Source organism: Macrobrachium rosenbergii, chromosome 43 (genome assembly GCF_040412425.1).
Source record: "Macrobrachium rosenbergii isolate ZJJX-2024 chromosome 43, ASM4041242v1, whole genome shotgun sequence".
NCBI lineage: Eukaryota > Metazoa > Arthropoda > Malacostraca > Decapoda > Palaemonidae > Macrobrachium > Macrobrachium rosenbergii.
In genome coordinates, this window is record NC_089783.1 from 8,582,964 (window position 1) to 8,608,267 (window position 25,304).

The following is a 25,304-nucleotide window of genomic DNA, read 5'->3' on the forward strand; positions in this document are numbered from 1 at the left end:
AACTCCTAACTCCCATTACTGACAATGGCTAACTGCAAAGATCTTCCTGTCCTCACTCCTTTTAAGGCATCTGCTGAGGGTAGGGGCCCCTGATGTCGTGCCCGTATGGTGACTGTACTCAAGATGTGTCATCTTCCAGGTGTCTTGACCATCTGCTTGCATCTCCCCAGGTGTCCTGTGGAAAGACAATTCAGCGCAATCACTCTGCCTCATAGAACGGTTGTTTTTAAGCAGCTTAGTTCATTTAAGCTGCTTAAGGGATCATCCTCTTTCGACTTTTTTAACGACAGGTTGTTGATATATAGGGGTTTGTTAAAGGATATTGTGTGGAACTTGGGGAACAAATTTTTGTTCAGTGACCTTAGGTTTTGTGACAGCCAAAGCATTTTTCGGCCAAAATGGCCATTTTCAAAATGCATCTCCTCCTTTGCTTTTTGGTTTTAAGGGATGAGATTTGAACCACGTATAAAACACATATGGACCTTCGATACAAAGCCGGGGATTTTGATTTTTCAATTATTTTTCGAGATATGAATTTTTATTTTTTTAATGAAATTTTCCCGGAAAAAATTACAGAAAAAAAAATTGCTAAAAATCAGAAACTCAAAATATTAAAAATCCCCGGCTTTGTTTTAATCTACCATGTTTCCCCATGTTATATTTAAAATTTTATTTAGATTGGTCCAATACTAAGGGAGAGATGCATTTTAAAGGCGAAAAACTTATGTTTTGAGAAACGGGCCTTCAAAGTTTTAGTTACATAAAAAAGTAAAGGGACTTCAAAGACTGTGTTACAATTAATTCTATGGTTTTAATTTTTATTTTTGGGTATTAATTAATGCAAAATGATTATAAATAAGAATATTAATTGATTATTTATGTGCCTAAGACACATTCTTATAAATTTTAGGTTCCTGGTCCCCCTGTCTGATCTTGCTGCAAGGTATTACTCTAGGGTATCATAGTTGCCTACACTTTTTTATTAGTGTCTCAAAATCCATCCCTTGCCAAATGGATCCTGGGAATTACTTTACATTCACAATTAGGGATTCGTGATTCAAGTAATTCATCAAGTTTTGCTTCACTTATTATGATCATTTTATTTTCAGGATCGTCTATAATATCAGCCTCCGAGCTACTGCTTTCTTTTTCTAAAATATCTTTGCCCTTTGGTAGTGACGAACAAATAAAAAATTTTAGGGGTGGATGTGGTTGGTCTCTGGTCAGCAGAGATCGCTGCCTGCTACGCCGTTTGATGGGCGACAGCTCTCTCTCTCCCGTCGCTCCATTCCCCTCTATGGCACTAATTTCTTGAACTCTTTCTTCTACTTCTCGCCTGGACTTTTCCACTTGGCTTTTCCGCATTCTAGAAGCATGAAGTGAACTCTTGGACCTTTTAGGCACGGTGAAAAACAAAAACACCACAGAAAATACAGAGTTCAGTCAAGGCTAGCGAGCATGAAAAACGTGTCCTTCTAGCTTGGAAGTTTATAGGCAACTCTCGGCCACAGTCGGCGTCATGGTATGACGTGTGCGTTGTCATGGCTAAATAACTAAAAGGTGCCGAGTAGGATATTATTGACATTATACATTTCATTTCAAAGGAAGTTTTCGTAATATATATCGCAAAAACTATAGCAGACTAAATCATTTGCGCTACTGTTGTTTTATGGGTATATAGTTATTGTTACATTTTAGGCCATAACTAGAGAAATACGGCAAATTTTAGCATAATATTTCGTGGACACATTCTTGAACCCTATACGAAGCCATAGAATTTTTTTCAGCAAATCGAATTTTTTAAAGATTATTGGGTTTTTTTAGGCGGCCGATCCCCTTAAGGGAGCGGCACTCATCCTCTTATCCTTGTCTTTTTTTAACCGTGCTATCCAAACATCTGTCCCAGGTAAGGGGAAGGGACAGATCAAAATACCGATAAGATTTATGTGTTGGTATCTGGGTCAACTTGGGTTGGCTATGCAGCGACAAACCCACTCTTAGCCTTCTAAAGTGTTGGCTTTTAGCAACTTCTTGCAATTTATATATATATATATATATATATATATATATATATATATATATATATATATATATATATATATATATATATATATATATATATATATATATATATTTATATAATATATATATATATATATATATCTCATAATGTACAATTGCAGTCTGCAAGAGCACGGAAATTCAAAACAACCTTGACATTAACATCTACTAAAATGCTCAAAGCCTTGATGACAAACTCCAGCCCTTCTCTCTGAGCTTTTAATCCTGACTTTGTAACCATTTGATTTCCACTGGGCTTTCGTCTTCCCCTTATTTCCAGCTTATTTCCAGCACTGCTCCTGTGTAGTTCTTCGCTGGGTGAGTGGGTTTCGTTCTCAGCTACCACTCTGTTGGTCGCGAGTTCGAATCTCCGACCGGCCAGTGAAGAACAAGAGGAATTTGTTTCTGGTCATAGAAATTCATTTCTTGCTATTAATGTGGTTCGGATTCCACAATAAGCTGTAGGTCCCGTTGCTAGGTAACCAATTGGTTCTTAACCACGCAAAAGTAAATCTAATCCTTCGGGCCAGCCCTAGGAGAGCTGTTAATCAGCTCAGTGGTCTGGTTAAACTAAGATATACTTAACTGCTCCTGTGTACCGCCAAAAACATGGAAGCCGGCTGGTAATGGTTGAAATCCACACACGACACGAAGGCCTTGGAGACTGGACTAGAGATTCAGAGTAGAGTCTTTTTCAAGTCAGTCTCTGACGGCCCTTTCCCTCTCTGACCCAGTATTTCTTTGTCGTGCAATAGTCCCACCAAGTCCATTGCCTTGTTGCAAAGTCTGGCCTATGTTTATCAGGACAGCGCATCCTACAGGAAAATTATAGTCTGGATTTTGGTGTTGTTCCGATGCCAAGTCTTTCACTATAATTTTCATTCCTTCTGGTATTTCTGCCCCTGGGAGTTTAGAGCAAAAATAGTGAAGTGTTAACATTTTCATTTCTAGTAACATAGACAATTCAAAACCTTGCTATTTCATATTACTACCTCTCAGCCTTCAACATTTCCTAAGTGAACTAGAAAATGATTTCTTAGCATCAAGATGACAGTAAGTTTGTCTTGCAGAATAGGCATTAGCTGCTGTGTCCACCTGTTTGCCCACGGTGCCAATTCCTTAATTTCCAACGTGGAAAATCACTTCAAAGTCCATTCCTGAAGACTTACATGCCTACGTGGCTGAATCTGTGTATTTAAATAATCTAGAGGTTTCCCCACAGTGATTTTATTGATAGAGATGATTAATTTTATAGTTAAGAATTTCACCTTAGATCATAATTCTTTTAGAGAGGCACTTTGCTTTGTGATTAACATAATATCAGTGCCACGGAGCTAGTGAGGAGCTCCCTTGCAATAACGTTCTGATCCTTGTAATAAAACATAGTTTGTGAAGTCTTGCATTTCTTTTGGAAGCTATTTTAATTTATTGTTATCTTACTTCTTTTCGTGAATTTAACTGAGCAGTCAGGTGAGTTTCAGTGTGCTTAGGGCCAGATAAATCAACCCCAAGTTCGGCTCATGAATATATATATATATATATATATATATATATATATATATATATATATATATATATATATATATATATATATATATATATATATATATATATATATATATAATAATATATATATATATATATAATATATATATATATATATATATATATATATATATATATATATATATATATATATATATATATATATATATATATGTGTATGTGTGTGTGTGTAGTATATATATATATATATATATATATATATATATATATATATATATATATATATATATATATATATATATAAAATCATCTGTATTTATTTGTGAGACACATTTATTATTTCAATGAGGTTCAACGCAGAAATAACATCCTATAACAATGTTCAATCTAACAATATTCGAGAGTAATCAGTTCCTCAGAAGAGATAGAATTGGCTGTCTGAAATATTCCGAGATCACGAATAAGCTGCCTCCATCCGGAAGCGTCATTCTTTTTACTCTTATTGAAGTGATATTTCAAAGCTCAGATTCAGTTGAATACATTACGGTGGTCACTGACTGAAGTCTCCTGTCAAAATTTAGCCATCACTTCAGTTATTTTCTGGTGAAATGACGTACGAGTATATGTCTTCTCATTAGTATATGCGGAATATGTATTACACGTTCCATATAATTTATTTTTATACTCGAATACTTTTATCAGATTTGTTTGCGTAGTATGCATAATATGCAAGGAAACATTACTTTCTTTAGTAAAATCGATTAGTATTTTATTTTTCATATACTGTAACAATGGATAATTTTCCAAGAGTTTTTACTTGAACAATGGAAATAGTTCGGGTCAGCATTAGTGAATTACTTTTATCCTTTGAATTTACATAATGGTTCTTCTTATTTCTTATGTATACTTGAATATATTTGTGTGTTATATCTATTGTTACTGTATAAGGAAACATGATACTTATATAAATAATGTCGTCATGCGTTAACAACTTTATTCAAACTTCTCCTTTTGCAGCGGTGTATTTGCACATAACATCATAAACCTCTCAAGTCAATTGGATGCAGCAAATTTTCTCAGCCTCGCTGATCATAATATCAGTCGGTGATTTTACGAAGGTTGCCTGATAAATACCCAACATTTTGAAAACCACAATTCTCTCTTAACTTCATCTCTTCACATTTTAGATACGCTTGTTACTACTAAGCCTAGTTCCGAATGAAGAAAGAAATTAAGATATTCTAATGCCTGTACAAGATTCGAACCAGCAACTGGCATATCAGAACGAGGCAACATTAACTACCTGGCCACGGAGAAAGCTTTAAGTCTATGCTCACTCATGCGGGCACATATCTGTCAAATTCAGATACATTTACTTGAGCTGGAATAAACTCACTTCACTGTTATAGCTTGCCTTATTGGCTGAAATATATGTTTAGAGTCTAGTGGTCACTTTTTACTAGATACCTTTGAAATCTTAACCAAAATGTCTACTTAACTTCTCGATTTCTTCACATTTTGTGAACGCTTGTCACTCCTAACCCTAGATCCAAATGAAGAAAGAAATGAAGACATGGTAAAAGGTAACCAGCAGAGTGTAAATATAAACTTCAGACTAAAATGCAATAAAAGATTACATATTGTCTCTGATGTGAAAGTGGGACTGTTCCAGCTATATATATATATATATATATATATATATATATATATATATATATATATATATATATATATATATATATATATATATATATATATATTTACTATATATATATCTGAATCCAACAGATATTTGTACATATGAGTGGGAACAGACTTATACCCTTCTTGGCCAGGCAGGCAATATTAACTCCTTCTGATATGCCAGTGGCAAGTTCAAATCTTCTCCATGCTTCAGAATATCTTCATCTCTTTCTTTATTGGAATCTAAGCTTAGTAGTGACAAACGTATCCGAAACGTGAGGAAATCAAGAAGTTAAGAAGGAACTTTGTGTTTTAAAATTAAACACACACACATAATATATATATATATATATATATATATATATATATATATATATATATATATATATATATATATATATATATATGTATATATATATATGGTGTAACACGAGTTTATGGCAATATTTTGTGAAATGAAAGATGTCTTTCTGAACAGAAAATATTCCATAAACATGTGCATTTTGTCGATGAGATGAGTTTTGAAATAACTTTTTAACGCTGTTCTTGGGCAAGTAAGATGGAGTATATGGGATGTCGGATTAGCCAAGGGTATGGAGGGAGAGGTGGGGGATGGATCTGACAAATTCACTTGTTACTCTGAACATTCTCGCTTTTCCACCAAGATAAGTGGGCGTGTACGGGTGACAGTTGTGAAATTCCTGATTCATTTTCAGAGTAAGAAACTGGAGACAATGCCTTATAGTTCCAGTGAAGTGGAATATGAAGATATGATGTTTATTTATGGGTTTTGCAAAAGTCTGATTTCTAGATTACACTGTTGTGAACTCCACTGTTGTATAAAAAAAAGGTCAACATGGCAGAGGTGGGTGGATATCTTCTCCAAATGCAAAACACCTGAGTTCGACGGGTGAGTTGATGGGAGCCGATGTCCACTTATACCTCTCTTGTGGCCGATTGGGTTAATGCGTCCCTGTAGTCCTGAGTTCCTGTCCTTCGTTGGTTCGAGCCCACGAGACGGCGTACTTATTATCAACTAAAAATTCCCCTTCGGTAACATATATGAAAATATATTATTTCCGAGGTAGAGCGAATTGGATATTAAAGGACGTTTGTAGCTTTCTGCTTGTATATGAATCACGGTGATGTGATAAATAGTCATATATATATATATATATATATATATATATATATATATATATATATATATATATATATATATATATATATATATATATATATATATATATATATATATATATATATGCAAATACCACACACACACACACACACACACACACACACACACACACACACATATATATATATATATATATATATATATATATATATATATATATATATATATATATATATATATATATATATATATATATATATATATATACCAACACATACATTCATGAAGTAATAAATGTCAATTTTGCTATTGACAGTTGTAACCCTTCACAAAGTCGATACAAATATTCCCTTTTCCAGTGTTATGGTAAATCTATTTATGAAAAATCCAATGAAAAAATGTTATTTATGGCTCTGATATAATTACTTCAATAATAAAAATAGTAGTTGATGAAAACAAAATATATGGGCTTGACTGTATATATATTTTTTAACCTTTTTCTCTCACTGTAAGTTGGTGTTAGGAAACTCTTTTTTTATATTCTAAAAACACTTCGAGTTATCGATTTAACATTATGAAGTAAACAGGATATTTATGTTCTTTTTTAGTTAACGTGTTATCGATGTGTGCTTGTGTGTGCAAAAGAGAGAAAGAGAGAAAGAGCCTTTAGGAAAGTTAGAGTTGGTGCAGCATTATTGATTTGAATAAATATTTCATTCTATTTATCATTACTACAAAAGTAATCTCACCTACCGTAAACAATTCACAACGAAAGCCCCGGGATCTAAGTGGTGAATGATTGATCATGTTTATCACTTCCAGCCACCTATAGGTAGGAGATTTAAAATTTAGATTCTTTTTTACGATATATGAAATGCTGTGGTGATATGGTACGGAATGTAACTAGTCTCTTTATTAAAATATGTGATGCTGAAATATCAGATTTATGGAAAAACTACCTTATAATTAGATTCAAGACATGGGTTTACATACGCTGGTATCATTCACAAAGAATATAACGACCTAATCTTATTAAGATCATCCCCTTGATTAGAACAACATCCAATTTTGACAAAATGCTCCAATTTAGCGCTTACCTGATTAGGAATTGGTATTCTTCCGAGGGAAACGTAATAGAAACACAAGGTAAAATTCGGACTCAACTAGTTTAAAGATTTACTCTTTCCTATGTTATTACAGTATTCAGATTATTTGAACCTTCGTTTTTACCTCCGTATTCTTATCAGTTATCTCCGGAACTAGAAATGCAAGGATAGTCGACACTGCCATTCTTGCAAAAAGAAACTTGGCTGATGGCGACTGCTGTGGCGTGATGAAATCTATTGCTTAATGAACCGTTCGCAATGACCACGCAAACACACACACACACTCACATATATATATAATATACACACACACACATATATGTATATATATATTTTTTTTTTCCTCATGCCACATCCGTCGCCGTCAGCCGAGTATCTTATGCAACTATGGCAGTCTGGATTATCTTTGCATTTCGAGCTCTGAAGATGACTGATAAAATTACGGTGGTACAAAGGAAGGTACAAAGTTCCTGAATACTGCAATAAAACAGGAACGAGAAAATCGTTAAAATAATGGAGTTTGAATTTTACTTTGTGTTTCTACTCTATTTCCTCCGAAGAATACCAATTCCCAATCGGGTAAGTTACAAATTGGAAAATTTTTGTCAAAATTGGATGTTCTTCTAATCAAGGATATATATATATATATATATATATATATATATATATATATATATATATATATATATATATATATATATATATATATATATATATATATATATATATATATATATATATATATATATATATATATCATAAAGCTATAAACGTATATTTAATATATATATATCACTCTATATATATATATATATATATATATATATATATATATATATATATATATATATATATATATACTCGGATATATAATATATTTTCATATATATTACCGAAGGGAATTTTTTAGTTGATAATAAGTCCACCGTCCCGTGGATCGAACCAGCGACGGACGAGGAATCAGGACTACAGTGACACACTAACCAGTCCGACAACTTATTATCAAAAAATTCCCCTTCGGTAACATATATGAAAATATATTACTTCCGAGGTAGAGTGAATTGGATATTAAAGGACGTTTGTAGCTTTCTGATTGTATATGAATCACGGTGATGTGATAAATAGTCATATATATATATATATATATATATATATATATATATATATATATATATATATATATATATATATATATATATATATATATATATATACATATACATACTGTGTATATATGATTATAATAACTTTAACACTTGATTCGTTTATCATACCACAGGTGAAAAATAGGAGATGGTGTGTAAGGCCTGACCATCTTCTTAAGAATTTTGGTGTTAATATAGCATTTAATTAAGAATAATAAAACAATGAAACATGTACTTATAATAAACTATGCTAACAATACTAAAGAGTGTGTATATAAAATTCCGTGTAAACCTTGTGGCAACTTTTATATTGGTTAAACAGATAAAGCACTTGAAAAGTGAATAGAAGGGCATAAAAAATGTGAGGGATATGCACAGTTGAACAGTTGAATTTTTGTACATGTTAGTGAGTACTATCATTTTACCAACTGGGAAGGGGCAAAAGTGATAGTGTATTCTAATAATGCACAGGAAAGGAATGTCATTGAATCTAGCTTTATAAAATAAAGTTATGCCCATTAACTTGATCCTATAATTTCAAAGGGAATTTGTAAAAGGTTTCCAATTTTAAGGAAGACATTGGAGAAGTATGAAAAAAGCAGCATCATATTTTCAAACACAGTATGGGAGCAGTAGTAGTAATAATTTTTTTCTACCACTAGCCTAATGTGTTTTGAAGCCAATTCTCCTTTCACACCTGCCACTGATGATTCTGTAGTCTTAAATGGTTGTGTATGTTCATCAGTACTGTCTCTGTAGTATAAATATTGTAATTTCTAACAATATGTGCCAATCCTTCATCAGTGGTTTGGAAATAAAGTCGAAACCAGTCAGGACTTAGACTGTCTCTTATTTTTTCACCTGTGGTAATAGGTGATTACATGCACACACACACACACACACACACACATATATATATATATATATATATATATATATATATATATATATATATATATATATATATATATATATATATATATATATATATATATACATACATATTATACATACACATATACATATATATATATATATATATATATTTATATATATATATATACATAAGTCACAATACCGGATTAAAGTGAGCATCACTATCCTTGTCATCTGGCCAAAACCTATTACAATGCAGTCTTTAAAATAGACCAAAAAGTAAATCTACGAATAGAAAATACTTTTTCTCTGTCACTTACCTGTGTGTGCTGTCCTTTGTGCTAACGATGGCCAGATTTTTAAAAACTTGTAAGGAGGTTCACTAGTCCTCTACGCTCTTTCTTCCACCAGATCGAATATGTTGTTAAGACCAGCATTATTTTCTCTGTGTGCCTCCTCCAGTGCTTCTATGTCTCCTGGGAGACATTATTAAATGGTGACATGGCCGAAAGAGGCACAGAGGTAGCTAGAGGGTCAGGGTTATCAAAGTGGGGCAGTGACACATCAGAATCTTGGCTGTACTTTCCCTGCATATCAGCAAATGCTGCAGACGAGCTTGCCTGCTGTTCCAAGCTGAACGACTGAGTTATCAAAGAACTGGAAGGCAATTGGCTTGGATGCAAGAGCATTTGGGATCTGAAGAAGCTGTGGACAGTACTTTGATGCAATGAATGACAATTCCTCTTTGCAATGATATTGCACCAAATTTCTTGAACTTCTGCAGCCAAGTCCAAGGCCCTGTGGTGGTCATGTGCATGTGCTTGTAAAGGGGTGCCTTTGCCAAATGATACCAAATCATTGGGAGCATATCCATCAACCCATGCAAGGCATGTGGTTGCATTGCATGTCCAGCCACCACTGGCTTGCAATGGTGGCCACCTTAATAAAATACACACGTATTGCTTGGAAGGCTTTTGACTGGGTAAACTCTTTTTCCTTCTCATCAGCCAAGGTGTTAGTAGGTAAGAAGCAATAGAATAGACCTGTTTTGCTAGCATTGTAGATTTGCCATAAAATAAGGCCTCCTTTTCTCAAGAAGTCTTGCAGCGTCTAGTTAAATTACTCTATTCCCTACTCAGAAGCATACAAAGCTTCACCACGAGTCTTCTTGTCAGAAATTCCAAGCCAAATCTTGAACTGAAACAGTCAACCTTTGGATGCCTCAAAGTCCACGACCTAATGCAAGCCTGCGAACTTAGTAGCTGCAGCCTTCAACTCAGTGCTGTGTACGTTCACGCCAGTGGCCCTTTGAGAACAAAACCACATGAAGGTCGACTGCTGAATGTCCTCGGTGATATCATACAAGGCTGACCATAAAATGCTGTAATAATCCATTATACAGGTGATTTACCATCCTGCCTAGATTCTCCCGACAATTTCAGTCTTCTTCTGAAGGGTTAACACGTCCCTTACCTTCTTAGGACAAGTAGGCGCCATATACACCTCATACATCACAACAAACAATAACACTTATGACTTGCAATGTTGCCGGCACTACAGCGAAAACCACGTGTTCCGGAAAAGCATCTCGTGTACAACAAACAGATGCAAAACGTTCAAAACAGCAACTGATCATATGAGACTGGATAGAGAGAAAATGCTCTTTTTACTGAGTTCATTAATATTTTCCGGATATAACCAATTAGAGAAAGATATGTTTGTTATGCATATGCCTATCCGCCATAGAACATAAAATAATCATAATGATGCGTAATGATATATGCATTCAGGCTAATAGCAGGCAAGTAGAAAAGACATGAGTGTTGGCCCACCAATGTACCTTCTAACATACGCTGTTGCACTTATGATTTATCTGTATCAGCCAATTAAAAGTGATAAACAAAGTGATGCATGATGTTGTGTTCAGGAGCATTGTGATTTTGAACCAATAACAATTGCAAAAGACTTGCTCTCTCTCTCTCTCTCTCTCTCTCTCTCTCTCTCTCTCTCTCTCTCTCTCTCCTCCATCCTTAAATTTGTAATATTATTCGTTATTCATCATTTTTTAATTGGCTTTTCCGTATTTTAAGTATTGAAAATTACTGTATGACAAAACAAGAGAAAATAAGAAATGATAGGGGCGAAAGGGAAGGTAAACATGTGTACTGAGTTTTGCATGTGTTTGTGTTTGTGTACGTGTCATACGCTATATTTACCTAAGGAGGTGTGTCTCTTAGCACGCTCTCAGTTGCTCTCTCTCTCTCTCTCTCTCTCTCTCTCTCTCTCTCTCTCTCTCTTTATTTTGCAGTGTGCATAATTTACTCATTAAAAATTACATTACAGTATTGTAATATCCTTTAACACAATGTGGAAAAGCATAATCATAAAAAAAAACACATAAAAGAAAAAACTCTTAAGAACTTAAATACCTGCCTTCTCCGCTCCACCCATCCCACACTGCACTCCCGCCCTCTTTCCAGCCCAGGAAACTCCTTCCCCAGCCACCCACCTTTTCAAACAGTCATAATGTTGCTTTGAATAATATATATATATATATATATATATATATATATATATATATATATATATCACACACAATTGTTCTGTGCATTAGTAGAATATAAAATATGTTCAAACTGGATATTAAATGGAGTTTTTATTCAAAACAAGCTTTCTTGGACAAACAGTCACATTATCAAGTATCCGGATACTTGATAATGTGGACTGTTTGTCCAAGAAAGCTTGTAACATTTTGAATAAAAACTCCATTAGATACCATCCAGTTTGAATGATGGTATTAGTAATATATATATATATAATGATATATCCTTATATATATATATATATATATATATATATATATATATATATATATATATATATATATATATATATATATATATAATATATATATATATATATATATATATAATATATATATACTATAAGATATATAATATATATATATATATATATATATATATATATATATATATATATATATATAATATATATATACTCGTATATGAATGTCTTTTACTGAGGAAAAGGCTCCATAAAATACTATATATACGTTGAATCCATATATTCTACTTCTATCCCTGATCACTTGAAAAATATGGACAAATGGTAGGTGGCAAGACTATTTACTAGGCATATGCAGGTGGCAATACGACTTTGATACTATGTGGATGGCCGTTGACCGGGATGAACAGAGGTTATTCCTAATTCCCTTGAGTTTTGGTCATCGTTTCTCTCGCCCGCACATACCACCAACGTCTGATTGCCAAAACCTTCAAATGCCTTTTAAATGCTTCTCTCACCTACCATTTGTCCATATTTCACCAGTGATCAGGAATACAGAAGTATTCGAAATATATGAACGCTACGTGTATATAGTGCTTTATGGTTTTTTTATCTTCATATATATATATTATACATATATATATATATATATATATATATATATATATATATATATATATATATATATATATATATATATATATATATACACATAAATACATCGGTCTGTGTGATTATGCAACGAGGTAATGAATTCCTACATTGTATAATTATGTCCCAGCAAATGGTCTGCAATTCTGAACAATTATCACATACCTTGTAATTAACATCTGTTGATCTCATTAAAAGTAATAAGTATGCTGTTTTGAGAAGTGCCATAATCATATTACTGTCATATGAAAATACGACTGATAATTATTCACTTTTCCTGCATAAAAGAGATATTCGATAATTCTCGCAGAGGAATAATTTTCGTATATCAAGGGTAGTAATCTACAGTGATATCTATTTTTCAAACTACCGTTAAGCCAACAAGCTGGCTATGATTTAGAACAAAAATGTTTCGTTCCAATAACATAACCTTCCTTCATCCACCTACTTTATTGCGCTGTCTTCCTGGGGTCCTCCATTTCATGTCGGTGAATTTATTATTATTATTATTATTATTATTATTATTATTATTATTATTATTATTATTATTATTATACTGGAAGAAGCTTGGTTTAACTTCATTTCCCTTAAATTTGGATTGATCACAGATTGTCCCCTTGTGTGAAAACGACCAATCAGTTAACTGAGTATGTAACTGGCCTTGCATTAACCATGGAGATTGGAAGGAGAACGAACCTCTACCTAGCAATTCTGCAGAGCCAATATTCATATCCGTAAGGTAAACTGTGGGGATGGTAACGATGCTGGGTATTCGAGATTGTGCTATGTATCGAGATAAAAGGTACAACAAGTTGTATGCTGCACTGCAGGTTGTCTTCCCCAGAATATAAAATTGAATAACTTCGATCTTTTCGAATCTCAAACAATGAAATTTGAGGAACACCACGACAATAGAGAGGGAATGAAAGTTCCGGAATAACATCTCCATTACTACATTAGTTCCTAAACAAAGGTTAAAAAAAAAAAATAGTTGACACACTTGCCTGCAAAAACCACCGAAACAAAGGCTATCGAGTTTTTAGTAATAAATCATTAATTGAGTTCTAATAAATATTGTCATTATTGGGTTTCTCTGCATTTCTTTTCAGAAATTATTAGTTTATTCATAGTTTAGCAACATGAACGTCAATGTTGCAAGCAAAATGTTTCACTCACAAAAATGTATTGTTATCCATAAGTTCTGGGTACATAAACAGACTGGCAAACAAAGAAATAATGCTCCATCCAGATAGATTTACTAGACATTCTTTCACTCAGCTAACAATAGAGTATATGGTTTTCCGTGGACATCATGACAATGGGATATTTAGTTACCGCCGTCGTTATGAATGCAGGTTATGACTGTTTTACGGCGGGACATTAGGGTGTCATTAAATGTTTATGCCCTTTGTATATTCGAATGAGGAGATTCATTTCACAGTAAATCACCTACGTACGTAACGTGCTCATAGCGGTAAAAAGTTTACTGTAATCATGCGTCAACCGTTGTGCGCAAAAAAAGGATGGCATTGTTTGGGGTTTTGTTGTAGCGTGCGTTTTTAGACTTTTATTTCTGAGTTAATATCGCGGGAGTTAACACGTGATGACTGTAAAATATGTATACAGCCCCGGAAGGAAATTGAAAAACTTGACTGGAGCTGGCCCTTCCTTTTGACATCGTCAGACTCAAGGTGAAGTGAAAAGGACATAGCCTACATTATTGCAGAGCATGAATGATCTCTCTCTCTCTCTCTCTCTCTCTCTCTCTCTCTCTCTCTCTCTCTCTCTCTCTATATATATATATATATATATATATATATATATATATATATATATATATATATATATATATATATATATATATATATATATATATATATATATATAATATATATATATATATATATATATATATATATATATATATATATATATATATATATATATATATATATATATATATATATATATATATATATATATATATATATATATATATATATATATATATATATATATTGTTATGAGTGTTGGTGGTAAATGCAAATCTTACCTTGTTGTGGATGCTTCTGACTTGGGACCAACACAACATAATACAAAATGAGTTATCTAAATAAGATTTCAATCAGGGGAAGGTCTCAGGAGAGAAATTTCCGGGACTGAATTGACTACATCTATTTACAGGATTCAAAAGGTTAAATTACATGGAGCCATGTCTGCTAGGCTCTTGGAACTTTCAGGTTAAATTTAAACAACAGACAAATTAAGAATGCCACTCACAACAGACCTCAGATTTCTGACGGTGTCCATTGCCCCAAGCAATTCAGGTGTCCTGCATGTCGTGGGCGAATCCCGTTTGATCACTCTTTAGGCCCTTCACAAGGCTGGCGAGAATGATAGGTTTCTGTGTGTGGAAAGCGTTCTTGGAAAATACAAGTCATTAAGAGATTAAGTTAAGTGATTTGAGGAGGCTTTGCGAGGAAAGGTACTGACCCTGACTAATTTAATGGGCAAAATTCAGTTACTAGATATTAAGTGGATACTTCTACCAATATATATGTATATATATATATATATATATATATATATATATATATATATATATATATATATATATATATATATATATATATATATATATAAACAGTATATGTATATATATATATGTATATGTATATATATATATATATATATATATATATATATATATATATATATATATATATATATATATATATATATATATATATATATATATACATATAAGGTGTTTCAGAATTTTTTATCCCACTCCCTCTACAGCATAAACTAAAATTGATATGGACAAAAACAAAAGTAATTCAGAACAGGTATTTATTTAAGTTTCTCTCTGAGTATTTAATATTTTGTGTGACCTCCATCTGCCACGACACACAGTACCGCATCCTGTCCATTCTTGAGGGGTATGATTTCAGCAAATCGCAAAAAATTCCTGAAACTCAAACTCCATTTAACTGAGCACTTCAGTCACCTTTATCTTATATATCGTCGAGGCTTGGTATACCATCATAGTTCACTGTATATATATAAACACGATCCTTTAAGATACTACCAATGTTTTCCACACATTAAGGTCAGGGAGTTACTTGGAAATTCACTTGACGAGAAGAAATCGCTACCACTGTTTCGAAGCAGCTCCTGTGTCTGAAGAGCCTTGAAACGTGCCTTATCATGCAAAAATGTGACTTCTTCAACAGATAACACATTTTCAGGATCTTTGAGGAAAGGAAATACTCCACCAGTAAGCACAGTTTCTCTGAAGCGTTCGCCATTCCATGACTGTTCATTTTCTTTGATGATCAACATTAACCATTTGGCTGTGAAACAGAGAAAAATTGCCAAACATTCAGGAAATTTCGCAACTTGGCGATAGCACATGTCATTGCTGATATCATCCAACTTTGCAGCCCAAATGATGCCATTTTTATGATTTGGCTTCCTGACTGTGTAAATGAAGAATTCATCTGATGGGGCAACATGGAGAAAGTCAAAGTCAGCTTCATCCCAGTCTTTAAGAAATGAACCACAAAACCATGCACTATCTTCTCTCTGTTGTTGAGTGATGTTGGGCTTGCTGATAACATGAAATGGCTTGATACCAGGTTTTTGCAACTCACGATATACAGCACTATAACTTCTCTTCTTTCCCCTTTTTCTTCCTAGTTCAAGTTCCAATTTACATGAAGACTTTCTTGGTCTACCCACTGCCTCAGCTATGATGTCTTTTGACTCCTGAGAAAGGACTTCAGGCCTTCCAAGGTTCTCACTCTTTTCGCGATGACAGTCATATAGGTTTTTTTTTCAGTTTCTTTTAACAAAGGATTCATCTCTTTTAATGTGTTTAGCTATCCAGGAACATTAAATGAAGGATGCGCCAGCATCCCTGGCCTTTCTGAAGGTTATAGCCCGGATTCAGTCAATCCATCTGATTTCCTCCGAGTTGTTAGCCATGGCTGTATCTAACTCCGTCACTCAGTCTGAAAATACAAGAAATATAAAATGAAAAATAGCTTGATAGAAACTTAAAATAATGTACTTGGAGATAGGCTATAGCAGAAAACTTCATAACTTTCCATTTGCTCTGTAGAGGGGGGGCCCTCAAATTTCAAAACACCCAGTATATGTATATATATATATATATATATATATATATATATATATATATATATATATATATATATATATATATATATATATATATATATATATATATATTAATATTATATTGTATATATATATATATACATGCATATTGTATATATATGTAGCCTAAATGTTTTGGCATATTAACTATGCATAATCAACTTATTTCTCTGTGGATATGCTTAGAACTGACTGAATAACATTATAAGCTTTGTCTCACAAAGTTGAAAGAATTGTGATGACGAATGGCATAAGGCGTTTTCTGTAAAGGTAGTGAAAGGTAATTATGTTGAACCTTTTGTGTGTGACTACGCCGACTCTTACTCAAACCTGAAGGAATCTCGGGGAAGCTGTCATGTCTTAACAGCATTACACGTTCCTTCCTCGTGACAAGAAATATGTTGCCACATACCCTTTTATATCTAGAAATATACCTAAATGTTTATATGTGACATATTTTATGATCATGTTCCAGTGACCTCTGTATAATCTGTAGTATAAATTACATTGTTAAATTGATCTTTTGTGATGATTGAAAAACCATGCTTCGTTACAAATGTTCGTTGCGTTTGTGTGAAACTGTGAGTGAGAGATGAGTGAGGGGAATTCATGGGGAGACTGCCTCAACAAGCACCCCCATTTTACACTCTCTCTTTATATATATACTAGCTAACCAACCCAGCACTGCCCAGGAAATCTCTGAATGACAACCGATAAACTCTCTCTCTTTCTCTCTCTCTCTTTCTCTTACTCCTCCCTAACACACCCTTTACTCTCTATCTTACTTCTCTCTCTGTCTCCCTCTCCTCCCTGACACCCCCTCTACTCTCTCCCTGACTTCCTCTCCCTCTCACTCTCTCTCTCACTCTCTCCCTTTACTGTTAAGATAGTCGCTTCAATTGCATTGCCCAGCATGTTTTACATTTTATATTTCACCCCTTCTCACCCACCATTCCTATCAGGACTGAACTTGGACTTAAAGGGCATCAGGAGTGTTACTGTTCCTCTCAGCAACCTTGAAAATTATGGATTAGACACTAATGTCTATCATTTTTGACATTGTATTTTTCACCCCTTCTCACCCGCACCACATCCCCTTCCTATCGGGGCTGAACTTTTCCTTGAAGGGCACTGGGATTGTTAACATTTATCTTGGCGACCTCGAAAACTATGCATTAGACACTAATATCTGTTGTTACATGTCACCCCTTTCCCACCCCACTCCCTTTGGTGCCAGTGATGTTTTACTCTGTTCCACATATTAAGTCATATGTAAACCAAGTTTTGTTGAAGTTGCTCAATGCATTTCAGAATTACGCTAGAACATACACATATAAATACATACATCCATTTATGTATATATCGAATTCTTCGCACTTTTTTTGATAAGCTTGTCGCTACAAAGCTGTAGATCCAAGTGCATGATAATTGAAGTAATTATGAAGTCCGGTAGTGGGGAACAAACCCATGTCCCATAAGCACAAGGTCACGTCGCCGCCTGACCACGAGAAAGATAAATATATCTGAATTCGGCAGGTATATGTGTGTACGAGAGATAAAATGCTGTTATCCTTCCCGTGGTCAAGTCGGCAACGTGACCTCATTGTGCTTATGGGAAACGGGTTTATTCCCCGCTACTGGTCGTTATAATTACTTCAAATATCTTGCACTTGGATTTAAGACTTTGTAGTGACAAGCGTATTGAAAAAAAGTGTGAAGAATTCGATAAGTTAAGAGGGCACTGTGGCCATTGCAATTTATATATATATATATATATATATATATATATATATATATATATATATATATATATATATATATGTGTGTGTGTGTGTGTTATGTGTATAGATATGTATACATGTATACATGTATATATATATATATATATATATATATATATATATATATATATATATATATATATATTTATATATATATATATATATATATATATATATATATATATATATATATATATATATATATATATATATATATATATATATATATATATATATATATATATATATATATATATATATATATATATATATATATATATATATATGTATATATATGTATATATATATATATATATATATATATATATATATATATATATATGTATATATATATATATATATATATATATATATATATATATATATATATATATATATATATATATATTACAGAAAGGGGAGCACGACAGTTTTGCCTTCTCGGAGTTAGTCTGCGAGTTCCTATGTAAATCAGTTCACTGGCAATGATCCTCAGTAGCTAACTAAGCACCTACTACAGATATGTAAGTATTGCATTTCGCAACAAGATAATAGTTTTCAGTATACGTTAGTTGATACCCACACATTCATTTAATGGATTTCCCTCCCAGCTATGAGCTGCTGAGCTAAGCGATATGCACTTACTCTGTCGACTTAGGGCCTTTTTGTGATTCATTATGGATCTCACAACGCTCAAAGAATCATCTACCAAAAGTCTCACCGCTGACCACTGTAAATTGTAGGCGAACGATATTTGACTTTCGTTGGTAGTTCAGTGATCATTACTTACTTTGCTGCGAATCTGACCTTCTAAACAGCGAAATTATCAAAACCGTAGATAACGAATAATATCACTTAGGTATGATTGCTCAGAAAAGCTAACAAAAAGAAGAGTAAAACCTGCTGGGCCATCTGCCTACGAGAAGTAAAGGCACTCACTCACAAAGCACACACACACACAGATATACATATATATATATATATATATATATATATATATATATATATATATATATATATATATATATATATATATATATATATATATATATATATATATATATGTGTGTGTGTGTGTGTGTGTGTGTGTGTGTGTGTGTGTGTGTGTGTGTGTGTGTGTGTGTGTGTATATACTGGCTGACCAACCCAGTGCTAAATTCTGAAAATTCTGAATAACAACCTTTAAACTCTCTCTCTCTCTCTCTCTCTCTCTCTCTCTCTCTCTCTCTCTCTCCCAGGTTCTAATTTAAACTAATTTATTAATATCTTTTAAGAATATGTCTTTTTTTAATCAGAATTATTTATATTATAGTCTTTTACGACTATTTGCTTCTTTCCTATTATTAAGTGAAAATTGCTGCAGCAGCCAGTCTTCCACCTCCTCATCAGTCAGCAGAATATACTGAAAACGAAAAGTATTGAATTTTTTCATCATGTAAAAAATGAGATTTTTCTGTGTACTTATTTTTTGTTATTTTATGAAAAATAGTAACCAACATGTGTCACTTACCTATAGCATACAACTCGTTCGTTACATTTTGCCTTTGTTTCACTGTCCTTTGTCATATCACACCTAGCACAAATAGTAATGAATTGTATATCAAAAGAAAGGCAATTTATTTTACTTTTGTGTCGAATAAAAAAGAAAAAAACGAGGCACCTCTGTTTAGTGATTTTTGGTGAATTAAGAAAAAAAAGTTACAAAACGGTAGCTTTACATTGGTTTTATGGTCGTTTTTAATATAGCATAATAAATTGCAACTCAGTATAAGGTTACACGGAACGATAGCAGAAAAGTACCGCTATGCATGTTTGTACGGCAACTATATCATCCCGTACAAAGGAGGTTTTGGTGAGCACCTAACGGTCAATTCGTACCTATGGTAATGACGTAATAAGGTACCATAAACAAAAAATTCCCTTCGCAAAGGAATGTAAGGCAAACGATTATTTACTGGTTTGAATAAATACACGTTGATAGAAGATAGAAATTAATATATATCATTGTAATAAATAACCATAAACAAGCATTTTATTTTCTTAAATGATGGGAATGCAGCAATAGGTGTCAGTTGACTGGTAGTTACTCACCCAGTCTTGCTGTCCACGGGTTGATGTAATTGCCATGTGTCCATTTCACATTAAAGAGCGTGAATCACCGAATTTAAGTTGATGCTTAATTTTTTAATGCCTATTCCATGTTCGTGATTGTATGAAAAACGTTAATCCTTCGATGAAATTTTTAATGTGCTGAGATAGACTCAGGAAGGTCTGTCTACATGGTTAACTGGCAACCTTTTCGTTCGTTGTCTCTTGCTCCTCACCACTCTGTTGTCAATAACTAACTCCAAACCTCATTTAAACCGATATATGTTTTCAATGTTGATTTTATCGAGGTAATAAACAACTATTATATTAATAATTCTCATAAATTATGATCAAAATTCACTTAAATTCTGATAAAAAATTTATGTTATAGGGGATTTGGGTTTATTTTTGTAGGGTAATCATAATATGTCTGACTGCACCTGGAAGAAAAGGTGGAGCGCCAGATGAAAAATGAGAATTAACCCATAAAGCACGGAAGAAAAAGGTGACATGAAAACTAAAATTTCATTTTGTTTTGTCTGTCATGGAGCAGGGGTTTGATTTTGAGTGATAAACCTTTCTGGGGTGACATGAAGGCCATGTGAAAAGTTCTGTTTGGGTCTGAATAAAGAAACATTCACTTTTATATAATATATATATGTATATATATGTGTGTTTGTGTGTGTGTATGTATGTATGTATGTATGTAATGGGTTCAGTATGGCCATCAGGAACTTCAGCATTTCCAGTTATAAATTTATTTAGTTCCATCCCCAACGTTTCGGGATACATAGCCCATCTTCAGGTCTAAAAACAGAGAAAATGAAAAATTCATGCATCAGGAATCAGAGTAAAATGGAGCACAGTAGTTAATCATTCTTTAGAAAAAAAAAATAAATAAATAAACAATAATAATGAGTACATCGATGAACTTTAGATTTTATATGACAACAAAATGGCAAGTAATTGAACACGAAATTAACATCAAAGAACAAAGCTACTAAGCATATTGGCACTAACTTTCAGGAGAATAAAAAAACCCGGAATAGTAACAAGAAAAAACCACAAGTGAATTTCTAAGAAAATTACATTATTCCCAAAGACAGAAGAAAAAGGTATTGAACATTAATCCTAACATGCAAAATAAATTTGTATATATTTACAAAAAGTAAAAAAGCAAAAACATCGGGACGAAAACTCACCGGCGGAGAAGCTATATAAAAGACTGAATAAATTATTATTTATTTTTTGACACCAGGGAAGGCGAGAAAATAGAATGTACGAATGGTCTATAAAGCAATGTTTAATTGTACAGCAGTTGAATGGTTGCTGAAGTTTGGTGATAACTTCAATGAAGAGAAGCTCGAGAATGATTAGTAATGACCGGTTATCTATTGCTTGAGCTAGGACTTTGAAATCAATGTGATGAATATTGTTTACGTTTTACTGTATGGTTGCGTATTGCAGAGAATTCCTTCCTGGATAAAATTAATACTGTCCGGTGACTGATACCTCAATGACAATCGATGTGAACCTTCAACAGCCGCTGCAATTGCTCACATAGGTTTCCAAATTACATTTGGAACAAATCAATAAAGATCGCATCAATTCCGGTAGGATGTCTGTGAACTTGAAAAGACTTCTGAATTTTAAGGGGTTCTTGAAAATAAAATAAAATTTAACGTACGGATACATACTGCTAGGTACGACAGTGAGTTCTCGTTTTACATGTTTGTATGTTGAGTAAAAAGGCAAAGATATTTTTTAGGTACATTAAAAGTGGATGTCTTAGGCTTAACAATTTCAATTAAAAACTCTCTTAAGATTTCCTCAAATAGGTGGGATGGATAACAATTTCTGCTAAAATAGTTCTGCAAGAAAATTACCTCTTCATGATAGGGAAGATCTGATAGGGAAGAGTAATGTTGGTTTAAAAGACAAGGAAAGTATATGCTTCAAGCATTTCTTGTGGAAGAACTGTGTGATAACTTTAAAAGTAAAGTAAAATGCTGAATATGGTGTAGAAGAAAATACAAGTACATAAGGGTAAATGATAGTACTGACAACAATGCAGTATGGGAAATGGTGAATACTTATGATCTGCAAAGTACTTTGTGTAAAACAAGAATAAAGTATTATTGTATTATTGAAACTTTTGTTTTGGGGTTATATAACCTGCTTTACAGTAAAAGTGGTGCGTCTATTATCTTTATAGGTGGAAGAATACTGAAAGTCTGGGAAAGATCAGAGGCCATAGTCGTAAAGTTATGGACGAACAAAGAGATTATAAACGAAAAGCAAACTGACTGATAGTGGTTGATAATGTAGCGTTACGTGTTGGTAAAGAAGTGAATTGGATTTGAAAGTGCTTTTAAGGAGAGAGAAATGTAAAGATGTTTTAGAAGATCGAGAACGTGCTATGGAGCTGGCTAAGCAGAGCCATTGTAACGAAAAGACTTGAATATCCGGTGATAGACAGTGAGTGGGCGTAAGTAATTTTGGGAAAAGTGGTGGGTTAGGCTCTCCAGACGAACCTACTGTGTAGTTATCTGAAGCGGTTGGTGTTTTGATAATATTCCGCGCGGGGTCATTAGTTAACTTACTCATTGCCTATTGATTTTTTTTAAAGAAACACTCGCTTATGTGGGTACCTGTATATTTTAGGAAAAAAGCAACATCGTTAGAGATGGATAGACTGGGTACCAACTTTACATAGTGGAATTTCCTTGTTTACATAACTGTGTTTTATAAAACTCGAATTAAACCCTTTTCGTCACGCTTCAAATAGTAGTATCTAAATTTCTTGTTCTTTGTTTTATTTTGTTTAGTAAAATAACAAGCAAAACAAAATTAGATTACACTGCTGTTGTTAAAAGCCTTTGCGGTAAAAGAGACAAAAAATTACACGTTATTGCAGGAAAAATTGTTCCAACTCATCTCAGAGTTGATGTAAATGTGTAGGTATACTCGTACACAAGAGCTATTATTTTAGATGTGCATCAAAGAAGAGCAGTGTATAAAAATGCAAAACTATCTTTTGAAGCTGGAATTCCACACTTTGAAAACTATCCTTTAAAAGAACGATTAATTTTTATTTTCTCTCTATTCATGATGGCTCTCTGCTCCTGTGTTTAATAGCACTAAATACAAAAATGTAGCTGGCAGATCATTAGTTAAAAAATAAAAAAACTCTTTGTCCTTAGTACACTATATCGCTTTTTTAGAGATCACTTTTCTTTGTTATATAGACGATATCCCTCATGCTGAGGTCTCTTTTGTCCTAGTTATAAATCCCGAATGAAATTTTTTCTGCCTAATTGTGTTAAGGACTTCATCTGTTGAAGGTAAAATTCAATCTTTTTTCAGAAGCATTTCGTCTTGATTGGTTTCTATTTCAGTCATTGCTGATGGGATAACGGATAAATTTATTATATTCGTAAAATTATGCGTGAAGTTAAACTAATGCACTAAGCTAACCAGGAAGGAGAAATCGTCGGAGTAGAATATTTATTCAGACTAGGATTCATTAGTTTAACGGGCCCTTATCATCACCTGAGTATATGTATAAGTATATATATATATATATATATATATATATATATATATATATATATATATATATATATATATGTATGTGTGTGTGTGTGTGTTTGTGTGTGTATATATATATATATATATATATATATATATATATATATATATGTGTGTGTGTGTGTGTGTATATATATATATATATATATATATATATATATATATATATATATATATATATATATATATATATATATATATATATATATACATATATATACAACATATATATATATATATATATATATATATATATATATATATATATATATATATGTATGTATATATTATATAAATATGTGTGTTTTTGTTAAAAAGGAATAGATCAGTGAAAATAATAAGGAAGATCAAGCAGAGTAAGAACCTACTGTGTAGAGAAAGGAAAGATAAATACAAAATTCAAGGAAATAAATTGAATCAGTTTGCTACAGTAAACTGAAAATAACAAAACAATGATAAAATGACTAAGAAGAACAAAAATGTATAAGCACCAAAGAATACAAGCCACATACGATGCAAATACACTTGGACTTTGGACCAGGTCGTAGTAGAAAACATATTTTTAAGTGTACACGACTATCGCTATTACCTGCCATGCATGTCGTTTCATAAGTTTCTTTTTAGACATTATAGCAGGTACATAGTGACAACTGTTAAAGTAGAGACAATGGAAGACAATACAATCGTG